Below are 12,355 nucleotides of genomic sequence, written 5' to 3' on the forward strand. Positions count from 1 at the left end.
GGCGGCCGACGCCACGGGTGCCACTAGATTCAGGGGACATCCTGCTTTCCACCGCCAGAAGAGAGAGTTAGTGTGGAAGAATAAAATACATCTACAGGTCAACTAAGGGTTAAACAGTTAGCACCATCGTGGAATACTACAGCACTGTTCCCTCTCTCGTTAGCACCATCGTGGAATACTACAGCACTGTTCCCTCTCTCGTTAGCACCATCGTGGAATACTACAGCACTGTTCCCTCTTTTGTTCTAGCAGGTACACCTGCAGCTGCCAGCTAATTGAGCAGGAGGGGAGAAAGGGAGTGTCATGGGCAGGCTTCCTGGAGTCATTAAGACGGGGCTGGGATGTCTGCCCCCAACACAAGGAGACAGGATCAAGCAATGGTCATCTGTTCTCTAGAGTGTACACTGCCTAGCACTAAAGATAAGGTCAAGCATGGTTATCTATTCTCTGTCTCACTTTTTATTAGTACGTGAGCTTCCCCTAATATCCTGTATAGTCATAAACTTAGAATAGACTAATTGTGTGACAATGATTCTCAATGTAATTGATCATTGAAAGTTAGACAGTCTTATCACCTTCAAGCTCTTTGATATGTACAACCTCTACTATAAATATGTGTGTGCTCTGATGCTTCCTCAGAGTGTGCTTGTATGTTACTGGGCTCTCCGTGATATCACGATTAATAAAGGCTTCCGAGACAAACCTCCTGGGTCTGAGTGTTCACTCCGATTTCCGCGACAGTTAGTTAACAATGTACTGACAGGGGTGAACACAGGGACTTCCCTGGTAAACTCTCTCGACATTCAAGGAATCAACTCCGAGGTCACGAATCTTAAAGGGATCATGAGGCAGCTTGCTCATAAGAGTAGCGAGGGGTGGTGAAACGGCAGCGGCCCTAGGGGGCAAGAGTGTGGCATCTGTATTGGAAAGCGTACACGTTATAGAGACCCATGCTAAAGCCACCAGCCAATTAACAGAAAGGGAGGAACGACAAGAGGGCAGCACCTAAAAAAGCCAGCTTACGGCCAGTGGCTGATCGGGCAATTAAGACACAATCTGGGCCAGATCCAAAGGGGGGAGGTACCGGGCTGGATCAACAGTGCCCGGTTGTGGGGGATGGCCAAGAACCCAGGCATCATCGACGCATGTACATTGAAAGGAGTGACCAGGGTGTATGCGGTGATTCAGAAGTGCACCTCAAACCAAATGAACGTGATAGGTATGGGCAATCCCCTCAGTCACAGCAGACACGGGCCCACACCCTCAGTACCGAGTGGAGAACATTGGGTTAATCCGAGACAATGACTCCCTCCGGTACTACCCCATAGATATGCATGCCATACGCAAGAATGAGGGCATACACAGGGTATCACTGAGCGGGTGCAGGAGGAAAGGTAGCCTCAATTTGCTCCCATCCAGTTGGAACGGGGGTGGTGCTGGACAAATGTGGGTACAACCGAACGGAGGGTTGTATATTAGAAATTACCCACAGAGGAAACCATCACACCCGCTCAGGATACAAGGGAACCCCGGCTCCCAGTTACTATCAGACACAGCGTGAATAATGTACGTCCAACAAAGGGGTCAGGTCTCAGTCAACGCCTCCGACACACTCCACCATGCCCTGGAACACTATGACGAACCTAAGCAGGCCCCAATTCCCCACCTTCCCAAAAGTCTGACAAAGTTTGAAGGTGACTTACGAAAGGTGAGGAATCAGCATTACGTGTTACAGGCGGTGTTTAAAAGGCTAATCAATGATACGGAAGAGCACTTGAGAGATCAAGGGGAATGTCCCCCCACCCACTCAGGGAATGGCTCAGGGAATCCCCCCCCCCCACCACACAGGTAGCTCTCAGCGATTGCGAGCGAGCATCACGCTGCCCGGGCCTTAATTGGCCCACCCACATAAAATGGCAACTCGCCCTCGATTGGGGGCGTCAATTGGGTTCACGCCGGCCCCTGCACAACTCCCCCCCCACCCCCGACAGGGGGGAAGATTCAGCCCATGAATATATTTCAATCTGCGTCACTCGGCAGTGAGAGAAAAGCTGAAAGGATCAATGATATCCTCAGGCTCGGTGTTCATACTTGAATTGTTGGCCTTTGTGTCATCGCATATCACATTGAGACAAAATGCTTTATAGTAAGGTTGATATAAATTGGAACTATTTCTTCCCTTCTATCACTTTACAGATAAACTGCTTTATGCAATGTGCTGCTGACAGTGGAGAATGGCCTTGGCTGACCTCTTTCTCCGGACATGCTTATTCGTACTGTCCACTTTAACAGGCTTCTCGTGGAACCCGCTCAACAGCTACCACCCGGCAAAATAGACGTGGCTGATTTCTTACCTTCCCACTAACTTCCTCATTTTTAAATTAATCCACTGGCCGTCGACATTTTGTTCAAATCGATGGGATTTTACTTTGTCCGAAAGCCTTGCAGATCCGACTAATAATAATGGATCTTTCTGATGGTGATCAGAGAAACAATGAGCGGGACATCCATCGATGTTTGTCCCCCTGTTGGAGCCACTGTCCTGGGTCATGGGAGAAACTCCGTTTCCTGACCACTGTTTCCATCCCTGGCATCTGTCGAAATCTGAGCTCCTTTATTGACAAGAAATCTTGACCCCAAGATGAGCTTCTGAACACTGAGCTGGACCCGGATTTTCCTCCACTCGTTTCTTTCCGCCCACCCAGCCTTTTTCCAGCTCCCACAAACTCTAATTTTCCTAATGACGGTTTTCCTTTCATTCCCCAATAGCTTGTGACTCCAGCCCCCTCCCCGCCGCCGCCGCCCACCAACTTGCTCCCCCCCCTCCCCCACCCCCCAGTCTCCCGCCCCGGAGTTCTCTCTCCCCCCCCACCACACCCCCGTCTTCCCCTCCGAGCTCTCTTCCCCCAACCCCGAGCTCCCCTTCCCAGCCCCCTGCGCTCCCTCTCTCCCTCCACCCCCCAGAGTTCTCCTCCCCCCCCGCGCCGAGCTCTCTCTCCCCCCCGCCAACCACACCCCCCCCGAGCTCCCCTTCCCCCCGCCCCACCCAAGATCCCCTCCCCTCCACCCGAGCTCCCCTCCTCCCACACCCCCCAACAAGCTCCCCTCTTCCCACAACCCCCCGATCTCTCCACCCCCCCGCCCCCTTCCCCCCGAGCTCACTCTCTCTCCTCCCCCCGCAGAGCTCTCTCTCCCCCTCCGAGCTCCCCTTCCCCCCCCAGCTCTCCTCCTCCCCCTACCCCCTGAGCTCCCCCTCCTCCCCTCCTCCTCTCCCCCGAGCTCTCCCCTCCCCCGCTCCCTCCTCCCCCCCAGCACTTCGCCACGCCCCCCCGAGCTCCCCTCCTCCCTCCCAGCTCCCCTCCTCCCCCTCCAGCTGTACCCCCCACCCGAGCTCCCCTTCTCCCCCACCAGCTCTCCCCACCCCCAGCTCCCCTCCTCTCCAGCTTTCTCCCTCCCCCCCAGCTCTCTCTCCCTCCCAGCTCTCTCTCTCTCCGCTCCCCCCAGCCCTCTCTCACCCCCCCAGCTCTCTTCCCCCCCCCCAGCTCTCTTCCCCCCACACCCCGAGTTCTCTCTCTCCCCCCACCCCCACCCCGAGTTCTCTCTCTCTTCCCCCCCTCCCCGAGTTCTCTCTCTCTTCCCCCCCTCCCCCCGAGTTCTCTCACTCTTCCCCCCCGAGTTCTCTCTCTCTTCCCCCCCTCCCCCCGAGTTCTCTCTCTCTTCCCCCCCCTCCCCCCGAGTTCTCTCACTCTTCCCCCCCGAGTTCTCTCTCTCTTCCCCCCCTCCCCCCGAGTTCTCTCTCTCTTCCCCCCCCTCCCCCCGAGTTCTCTCTCTCTTCCCCCCCCTCCCCGAGTTCTCTCTCTCTCCCCCCCAACCCCCGAGTTCTCTCCCCTCCCCCCCCACTCCCCCGAGTTCTCTCCCCTCCCCCCCCACTGCCCCGAGTTCTCTCCCCTCCCCCCCCACTCCCCCGAGTTCTCTCCCCTCCCCCCCCACCCCCCCGAGTTCGCTCCCCTCCCCCCCCACCCCCCCGAGTTCTCTCCCCTCCCCCCCCACCCCCCCGAGTTCTCTCCCCTCCCCCCCCACTGCCCCGAGTTCTCTCCCCTCCCCCCCCACTCCCCCGAGTTCGCTCCCCTCCCCCCCCACCCGCCCGAGTTCTCTCCCCTCCCCCCCCCACCCCCCCGAGTTCTCTCCGCCCCCCAACCCCCCCGAGTTCTCTCCCCTCCCCCCCCACCCCCCTCCGAGTTCTCTCCGCTCCTCCGCTATTTCTATATTTTGCCCTCGGTCCTTTTCTCTCCCGTTTGATTCTCGATCGCCGCGCGCGGCATTCAGTTTACCGCCAAAACCAACCGCCGCCTCCCGATCCCCGGCAACGGCCGCGTGACCCGGCTCAAACCTCGCGAGAGGGCCCCGGAGCGGCATCACGTGACAATGGGTATTTAAGGCGCCGCCGGAGCCCCTGTCTCTCCAGCGGGCAGGGTTTGGGAATTTATGTCTTTGGGAACTCTCATTGGGGGGAAACTCTCAGGGAGGGAAAAACGGGCCGAATGGGCTTTAGTCCGATGAGGCTGTGTGGAGAGCTCGGGCTCGGCCACTGACATTAACACTCGATGTCCGGCTCTCTCCGCTCTTTCCAAAGCTTCTTGTGACATTCAGGCTTTTTCTTCTCTTTCCATCCGGATGAAGCAAATGTGGCTGCAACAAAACAAGGCCAATGCGGTCAGACATTGTGGAGAATGTACTGCTTGGAAAGATGCTGGAAGCCCATGCAATGATTTCCCTAAAGGAATTGGACATCAGCTTGAATAGGAACAATGGCTGGGGTTGGGGGGAGAGCAGAGGAATGGGATCAATTGGATCTTTTAAAGAGCCAGCACAGCCTCAATGGTCGAATAGCTGCCTTTTTTAATGTATGATTTTAGACACTGAAGAATCAATGGGAATCTGCATTGGTGCAAGAATTCATCACATTAATCCTCATTAATTTAGCATTTAATTAGTTCCCTGATTCAAGAAGCTGCTGATCATTTCCAGAGAGTATTTATATTTTCCTGATGCTCTGGACATTGGTGAGAAGTTGTGTAAACATCAACAGCTTGTGTTTTTGTGCAGGCTCTCCCCATAAAAGGATGCCCCAAACTGCTGAATTGTTTAAGTGCTGTCACTTATTGTAAAGAGTCAACACTAAAATGGAGGCCCTTTGGCAAAACTGTTCACTGATTTTAAACTCCTCAGGAGTTCCCTCCCACTCTGAACTGTTTCCACCTGCCTGTATTTCTCTATTCCCCTCAGGCTCCCCTTAAATGTTTGCAATCTGTTCTACTACTCTGTGGTAGTAAGTTTCATCAGAGTATGCAAGTATTTTCTCTTTAAAATCTTGATTTGATTTTAGTGGTTCTTGTATTCATTTAAGCAAATGTGGGACCCCTTTCCCTCAGCAGACTGTCACTGACAGCAATGAGTGTTCATCTGTCCTTGTCGTGTAATTGATCTCCCTATATTTTCTGAACATCAACTTGAATAGGCAAACAAAGCACCCCTCTCAACATCTTTTGCTTTTGGGGGATTTCTGATAGTACAGTGGACACGTGTTGGGGAGTAAGAAGCTGGGGGAAGTCTGGAGGGTATTAAATAATAAAAAGGTACATGTCTTTATTACATCATCTGATTTCTGGATTGTTTAAAAGAATGCAGTCTATTGCATTGAGCTAAAATGAATTGGTGCCAATATTCTACTCTTATTAGGAAGTGAAAACAATTTGGGTACAGTTTCCAGAGATGCTCAACTTGATTTCCAAACCATTAGTATTTTGGCTGTCAACACTGGCAGGGCACCTACAATCATGGCCCTTAAGGGTGTCAAAAATCAATTTCCAGACTTTGTAAACAAACATCCAGCTCTTGGTGCATGAATGGTTTCTTCAGAAGAGCCATTGCAAATCGTTGTAAAGCCTTTTTTATGGTGAAGGAGGGGCAACAAAAGAGAAGGGGCAGCATAGGACGTGAACATGTCCCAACACCGTGCCCTACCCTGCATAGAATGCAATGTACAGGTAACAAAATCACAAGGGCCTTGGTGAGATGTGCATTAGAATTGTATACCTCAACATAGGGGGTATATGTCATCTCTGCCACCTACTGCATGAAGACCAGCAGCTTATCACCTGTCCAGTTTGAAGGTGTTGACCAAAGTACGTTTATAGCACAGACTCTGAAATGGGGGGGCCTCTGGGACATCTCTGTAATGCCTGAGTCTGTGGGACAGGGGAGCAGGGAAACTGGTCACATTTGTCACCTCAGCAAAGGGGTAGCAAGATGTGGCCATTCAGTCTCACGAAGTCATTGGCTTACTTATGGTCCAGGCTATATAACTAATGCCATCAATGTTGTGTTTCATTCTCAAATAGAAAAGCACCTCCAAAGGACTTTTACACCCAGAATATACATTGTGCGTGACAACACATGAGGTTTCGGTCAATGTGAAGGATGCTGGAAATTATGATGTGTTCCTTCCAAATTTCTCTTGATCTCATCTTCAAAACAAAATCATTTCAATGGATGGCTTGTGGTTGACCTAAGTTTAGCTCCTCTGCCATGGCTCTGACCTCCAGATGAGTGCTCCAAATGTTACCTGAGGTGTGCCAGTGACAAATTGTGTGTGCCTCTACAACAGGATTGGTCATTTACAGATTCTTTGGGATTTTAAAGGGGCCACTTTTGCTGCCTACACTAACCTGTAGAGGCTCTGCAGTATCTTTAGTTTGTGAATATGGGGATATTTGAAACCTACCGCATGCAGTACAAATTCATCATGCCAAAAAAAGGCCTGAGCTGCTTCATTTGAAGTGCTCGGTAGAACGCAGTTTACCTTGTTGTAGAAGGTGTTGAGCTTCTTGTGTTGTTGGAGCTGCACTCGTCCAGCCAAGTGGAGAGCATTTCATCACACTCCTGACTGGTGTCACAGAATTCCCTACACCCATTAGCAATAATGCCGGTAGTTGCAAACGTGTTACAAGAAATTAACAGCGAGTTGTCAACCCCCTGATCTTTCCTTCTAGTAGTTGACCCAGGCTGCTTGGCTAAGCACTTTTATTTTTATTTATTTATTTTTTTGCAACAATTTTTATACCATTGGATGGGCAGGATATTCCATTGACAAGGTCATTTTTTAAAAAATTCATTTATGGGATGTGGGCTTCGCTGGCTGGGCCAGCATTTATTGCCCATCCCTGAAGGAGGAGGAGGAGGTGGTGGTGGTGGTGAGCTACCTTCTTGAACCACTGCAGTCCATGTGGTGAAGGTGTACCCATAGTGCTGTTAGGAAGGGAGTTCCAGGATTTTGACCCAGCTATGGTGAAGGAATAGCAATATATTTCCAAGCCAGGATAGTGAGTGGTTTGGAAGGAAACTTCTACGTGGTGGTTTTCTCATGTATCTGCTGCCCTTGTCCTTCAAGATGGTAGTAGTCATGGGTTTGGAAGGTGCTGTCGAAGGAGCCTTGGCGAATTCCTGCAATGCATCTTGTAGATGGTACACGTTGCTACTGTGTGTTGATGGTTGAGGGAATGAATGTTTGTGGACAAGTGTAGCTTAAGCTCGATAGGACAACGTGCTCCTTCAGAGATCCAGCACTGATCTGATGGGTAGAATGTCCTCCAGTGCTGTAACCAATGATATTAGATACTCTGTCCATATCCTAGGCTTTCCCTGTCTATCATCCCAGCTGTGTATGATCTGATGGTGTTCCCTTCACAAGCCCCTGTCGAGGTGCTACGTGTTTGCCTTATTTCAATATTAACTGTGTGCAGTCTCTTTGACCTTATACTGTGACTGAGTGCTTGAGAAAGCAGTTCATACATCACCTTCCTCCCTCTTGAGACTTTGGCCTGCTCTGCAGAGCTCTTTCCATATCCAGAGTATTGATCTCAGTCAGACCTCCCACTCATACCATGCTAACTGGCACTAAGTCTCACTTTCTTATGCTGTGCTCAGCACTAAATTTCTTGGCGTTGTGGGTGTGTTTTCCATAGCCTGGCTCTTTCTTTTCCCAGGAAGCCTTCGTAAACGGCCTCAGCATACAATCTGGCAACGTGCTCTCTTTTCCCCAGCTGCTCTACAAAGGTGACAACTTTACACCCCTGGTGGCAGAAATGTTATTCTTGAATCTGCAGCCTTAGCTGAATGCAGCAATTTCTCAGTTGCAGGATCAACCTTGTGTACCTTTTTTTTTCCTGAGTGAGCTTGAGAATGAATGAAAATTTTTCAGAGCAAATGGATTTGCCATCCTCCTTCAAATTCCTCAGGAAGCGCACCCTTTTGTGAGCAGGGCTAGAAGGGGTGGAATGTACAGAAGAATGGGGAGAGAGCAGTCCCCTCGCGTGACTCAAGGGGTTCACACAGACTCGAGGGTCAAATGGCCTCCCTTTGCATTGTTACATTCCATGATGACTCCAAAGCAGGATGGTGTGTTACTCAGCAAGGCTTGCAGGCAATGCTATTGTGAACTGGGACAATCAAGATTGTCTGTCTGTACAATTTGTTGCAGCATCAACTACAGTTGTCATCTGAAGCTTCATATGGCAATGTTCATTTAGTGAAATGCTTCCTTAGAGTAGATCAGGCAGGCATCAATTTGCCCTAAAATCCTGGAGCTGTGTAAAGTCTGAACAAGTGCATGACCTAGATGTTAAGTGTTCTGAATGGGTGCATCACATTTACAACACTTGCATTTGGCAGGGCAGTGATGAGTTCATTTTTGTTTTAAAGAAAGGAAACATGGGCTAGGGCGAGTCCTGAGCTCTGGTAATTAGGACACAAGTGATGTGGTGGGCAGATGCTGATACTGGTCAGATGGAATATTGGAAGTGGAGATGGAGGTGAAATGGGTGCTGTGCCACCACCAATTTTAACATCATTTTAACTTCCCAGTGTTTAATGCAGTTTGTTCGTGTAATACAGGATTAAGTTTAAAAACAAACACTGGAATATGACCTTGGAAACTCAAAAAAAGCCCAAATTTTTAAAGAGCACTACTCTGGTTTGGTTTTCCCTTTTCTTTAACAGTAAGATATGGAGCTGTAACATGGGCCTTCTAAGCAGTGACTCTTGGCAGAATGTTTAGTGGCCAGTTTCTGCTGTGTGATTTCTAGCATTTCCAGCGACTTTCTGCCCTGGGGTTTCACCTCAGCATACGTATTGTGCACCTCTTGTGCACACTTCACAAGCTTGCTACTGCCAGGATTACTACTTTTGCTTTACTTTGCAAAGTAAGCTACACTTGACTGATCCTCTGCTCAGTGCTAATTTTGCTGTTTGGATGGCGCTGAATATGCTAAAGTTCATCCAGAGGCATCCAAGTCCATGATATTACCCTCGCTGCTTAAGCAACACTTGGCCATAGGCACATACCTGCTGCATAATCCATTTGGTCAGCATCAGCCCTGATAATTTTTGTGTGTTAAATAAACCAATATCATTAGAGGATGATGGTAATACTCAAAAGTATAGCACGCGTGCAATTTCCCTTGTTCTCCAGTCTGAAGTCGCTGGCCATTAGTGACTGATACTGATAAACATTTTGATTATTATCAATGACTCAGAATCCTTGCATTTGAAGAACACTCTTTTTTTCAATTTGTGTGATTACGTCTAATAATGACCCTGGAACAAATTCCAGGCAGATTCTGTGAATCTGCTTTTACAAGCTCCGCTCCTTCTTCCAATCACAGCGCCTCTTGCAGATGGAGAGCTTCAAATGCAAAGGGGAATGAGCTGGTTGAGTGGGTGAACCTGCTGAAAGTAATGTCTGGGAAGAGTGGAATCAGATTAAAGCTTAACTGTTTTTATTGTTAATTCAACAATTTACAGACTTTATTACATCCTTTAGGAGGAAGGGACTTGCCTGAAGGTGGCAGCTCCAAGTTTTACTTCGCGGACTTTTTTTGTACAATTATCACATGAGAGATCTGGATTTTGCTCATCGTGTCCAGAGGTGAAATGAGAACTAGCAGAATGTTGACTGAAGCTTTGCACTTTCACACCGATTTTAATTTGGCGGGGAGGTTTTCTTTCCGGGACAGAGATGAGCATTTTAGAAGATGCAGGCGGCAAATCAACTTGCAGATTCACACTGTCGGCATGAAGCTTAAATGACCAAATAGTGTCTATGGGGGAGAATTGTTGATACACGTACCTATAGGTCCTATAGGGTGTAATAGACAGAGATACCTTGATGTCAACTGACCCACAAGTTTCAGTTCCCAGCATGTGCACCTTTTGTATGGAAGCTCAGAGCTGGCAATGTGAATTCATAACTTGCACCTTTTATGGAGCCTGCTATTACATACTGACTCAGCTACAATTAACAATTAATGTTTTCAAAAGCACTTGAAGTTATTAAGCAATTAATTAATTAAGACATTAATTGCGTAAAAAGACAGACAATTAAGCACAGCTTGCTTTTGTGTCTGTCTGGGGGTTGAGTAACTGGAATTTTGATGTTGCTGAAATTGTCTGGAGTTGGATTCCAGACTTTGATTTTTCTTGCATCCCCTCCAAAACTTTCAAGAAAAGGATCATTAAAGGAAATTGCATGATGGTTCAAACCACAATGCAGGTGCTGTAGTGTCCGGACTGTCACATGACCGGCTGCGAGAGAAACACAGCTGGGAAGATGCTGGGTTAACAGCAGTGCAGTAATATTTTAACAGGAGCAATTACAGCACGAAGATATCGGGATTGGGAGGGTCCAAAATAACAGGCAACACTGAATTAACGCAAGAGTTATTTGAATTCATCTCTGAAAACAATACTGTTGTGACTTTCTTAATTCATTGGAGCACTTCTAATGCAGTAACTTTAAACTGGTGCTGAAAACTGACAGGTATGTTGGCTGTATATTTCTGCTCTGTTTCTCTGCAGCATCCTTCCTGCTGCACTAATACTGGTTTCAGGCTAGCTGAGCACTGATCAAACAATCAAACCATTACCAACTGAGGCAGGAGGGGATCTCCTAGAAAAGTTTCAGGTTCTCTTGACATATGAATGATTTCATATTTTGCAATTTACATTAACTAATGACGTGAATGTGTTCAATCCCAAGTACCAATACTTGATAGTAATGCAAAAGGGTTTCACCCTTACAGTAAACAGCTCTTAAACTGCTGTTGGAATTGATTTTTAGTTTCACCCTAGATGAAAGCCAATCCAGTAGATTCCAGATAAATTTTTCCATAAGCCCATTTTCATACTCATAGGTTGCTATATTATTCGATACGTAAACATTGCAAAGAATATGATCGAACCTCTCCAAAATATAGGATTGTGGGAGTGAACAAAGCATTTTGAGAAGCTCTTTGTCAGTATAAAAACTCGTGGTCTTAGATTGACAGGTGGCAATTAAACGGTGGAGTTATAATAGGCCCTGATATCTTGGAATGATTTAATAGTAAAAGACAGCCAAGAGTATAAACCGGTACCCAACACTTTCCCTTTCCATCCTCCTTTTTCACTGTCAGTGGTAAAGTAAGAGCTTTCAGCCCAGAGAGCAATTAGTGCAGAGGGATTACTGTACATTGAAAGACACGGCATGTCTAACCCAAGCAAACACTTTCAATGTTTCCTGTCATCCAGCCAGCAGTGATCTGCAGCTGGATATTATCATCTCCACACAGAATAGAATCATAGAAAGTTTATGGCACAAAGCGGCCACTTGGCCCATTGTGTCTGCTCGGGCTGAAAAACGAGCCACCCAGCCTAATCCCACTTTCCAGCATTTAGTCTGTCACCCTGCAGGTTCCGGCATTTTAAGGTGCATATCCAGACACGCTTTTAAATGAGTGTTTCTGCTTCTACTAATCTTCAAACTTCTTGATCATTCCCCCTACATTTACATCCAAATTATTAGATATACCTCAAAAAGCAGGGGATCTAATACACGTCAACCCACAAATGCAACTATTTATATGGGAGTATTTCTTCTAGAGCGGCTGAGGTGGGATGTGGTCGTGTTTTATGGAGAAGGTGATGGTTGGGACTGAGCACAAAAAGATCAGTTCTATTGATTTGAAATTTTCACTTGAACGGCATTGCAAAATAATAAAGTAATAACGAGCATCACTGCGGTCCTGCAGCTGAACCTTGTAGAGTTTAAAGACTTTCCATTCTGGAACTACCTCACTCATTAAAAATTGGTTCCAGTGTCATTATTAGACCTGCATGTTAAGGACTAGCTGACTACACCTTTTGTAGCCTTCATGTGTACTGTGTATGGAAAAGCCTCAAACCATCCTTGTTCCTGTGAAAGGTCTTTGCATTTTGGTGATGTTTCTTTAACAGGATGTGCACAGCAGCTTGACCAGCT

This window comes from Cetorhinus maximus, chromosome 28 (assembly GCF_964194155.1).
Source record: "Cetorhinus maximus chromosome 28, sCetMax3.hap1.1, whole genome shotgun sequence".
In the NCBI taxonomy this organism is placed as follows: Eukaryota; Metazoa; Chordata; class Chondrichthyes; order Lamniformes; family Cetorhinidae; genus Cetorhinus; species Cetorhinus maximus.